The sequence below is a fragment of the Propithecus coquereli genome, unplaced genomic scaffold (assembly GCF_000956105.1).
Source record: "Propithecus coquereli isolate 6110/MARCELLA unplaced genomic scaffold, Pcoq_1.0 Scaffold157, whole genome shotgun sequence".
Lineage (NCBI taxonomy): Eukaryota > Metazoa > Chordata > Mammalia > Primates > Indriidae > Propithecus > Propithecus coquereli.
The window spans coordinates 3,084,286-3,086,846 of record NW_012140191.1 but is presented as its reverse complement, the minus strand read 5'-3'; positions in this window follow the sequence as shown (position 1 = coordinate 3,086,846).

Genomic DNA, 2,561 nt, shown 5'->3' with positions numbered 1-2,561 from the left:
ATAACTTTCATTTTGTCAACATTAAATTCATCTCCCAGTAGTTGATTTTGGTCTTGTTGGCTGGTCCATGTTGGTACTAGTTTTTAATAATAATTTACAAGCTTTTCTTGATCGGGAATTTGTTCTCTCCTCTCTCTCACTGTCTCCCCATCTCTGTCTCTCTTTCTCTCCACTCAATTTTCTCTGTCTCAAGTTTTGAGTTGACTACACATCACCCCCTGCCTGGGGAGTTTTCAGGCCAGAATATAATCTGTGCTGGAATGTGTGACTCCCATGCTGCGGAGTAATTATGAATGGTTCAAGTCCAGATACTTTAGCTAGCAGGCGGCTGGCCCAGGCCTTGGATGCAGGAAATCCAGTTCAATTTATGTAGGCATTAAAGGGTTGGGGTGGGGAACCTGCAGCCTTCTGATACCAAGAACCACCAAAGAGGGCAAGAAAAGCTTCATCTTTCTCTGCTCCACCCCTTTAAATAAAGGATTTGCTCTGTAAAATTTGGACTCAATCAAAAGGCCACACTTGAGGACCTAGAAGGCCCCAAGTGGCCTTAAGGCCACTGGTTCCCAGGTCCAACTTGAACCTCATTCCTCAACTAACATATCCAGTACGTGGCAAACCACAGCCTCTGCCCCACTTACCACTTTATATATCTCTTCTGGTTCAGATTCACAATGAGATTTTCTTTGCTTTTGAATATAGCTATTTTTTTTTAAATTTTCTTTTTTGTATGTAATCAGAGAAGACTTTCAGAGAAATAATCAGTTGAATGAATAGAGAGACAGCATGTAGTTGACTCGGTAGAAATAAAATGAGTTAAGTTAATGAATTTAGAAAAGACAGTACACATTAATAGGATCTAATGGGATAGACGGGAAGAGAAGGCTGCAAAACGAGGAGAATATTTTTCATTCTTCTGACACAAGAAGTGAGAAGGTAAGATCTCAGTAGGAGTCAATCAAGTTGAGATAAGGTTTCAGAATTCCCCATTCAGCATTCCTGGATGCCACAATATGTCTAGATAAGGATTTATAATGATTTCCATTTTTTGAACATATTATAGGGAGGAAATTGTGTAGCAATAAAAGTATATAGCAATTGTAGGTGGAGAAACATACTATCTCACAGTAGGGCAGGAGATGAACAAGGGAAGAATGTCCCTTATTAATAGTCTTATATCGATCTTGCATATTTTAGAGTCTCTGTGTATAATACAACCTCTTGTGTCAGTGGCTTTCTTGAGTAATGTAGATCACTGGTCTTCAACTCTGTCTTCATGATAAAATCACCTACTGACCTTTTAAAAAATATTGATGCTGAGTCTTACTCCCAAAAATTCTGATTTAATTGTTTTACTGTAGGGCCTGGACATACGGTACTTTTAAAGCACCTCAGATGCTTCTAATGTGTAGCTCAGGTTGAAACACTCCTCATAAGTACTGAGTAAATAAACATTATGTAGTTGCATATCCACATTATCTGGCTTTTACCGTATTTTGACCACAAACACTAAAAGTGACTTTGAACAGAGAAATGGCAGAAATCCATTCACTTGATGAGCTGTGTAAATTGGTTTGTGTGTTAGTTCCCTATTGCTGCTGTAACAAATTATCACAAATTTAGTGTCTTAAAACAATAACTCTAATTTATTATGTTATAGTTTTGGAGGTCAGATGTCCAAAATAGATCTTACTGGGCTAAAATCAAGGGGTCAGCAGGGTGGTGTTTCTTCTGGAGGCTGTAACGGGGAATTTGTTTTCTTGATTCTCCCAGCTTCTAGGGGCAACCTGCAATCCTTGGCTTGTAGGCTATTCCTCTATCTTTAAATACAGCAGTACGGTATCTTCAAATATCTCCCTCTGACTCTGATCCTCCTGTTTCCCTCTTGTAAGGGAATCCTTTTTGTGATTATATTGGGACCACCAGATAATCTAGGATAATCCACTCATCTCACTACCCTTAACTTAATCACATCTGCAAATTCGATTTTTTCATGTAAGGTAACATATTCACAGATTCTGGGGATTAAGACAGACATATCTGGGAAGGGGAGATGTATTATTCTGCCTACCACAGTTTGCTATAAAAGTGATTGTAGCAACTTGATGATTAGATTGCTCTCACCACCCTGCAGTCAAGGGAGATTAGATTTGTTCACAGGGGTTTGAGGAAGCAGATCATGGTACTAATATTGTCAAGAATTGCTATACTACTTGAATAGAAAGGGTTATTTCAAAACATGAATGTACATTGCCTTGGTATGAAGTCTACGATGCATCACTTTCAATATCACTGTGTTTCCCACTTTCTCAGGTAAAAATATTAGCTCTTTTCCTTCTTTCTCTACCCTGTTTTCCACTTTACATATTTTACCTTCTGTCTATTATTCTTGCATCTTTAGCTTGTTATTATTTCTAACAATTACATTCTTTTCTATAAGCAAAAGCCATGAGTTGATTCTACAAGTTGAAAAACAACATAAAGAACTACATTTTATGGCTATGTAAAGATTTTTCACCACCAAGCCAATTAGTGTGCTGGAAATATAATTTTTTTCTTTCTTG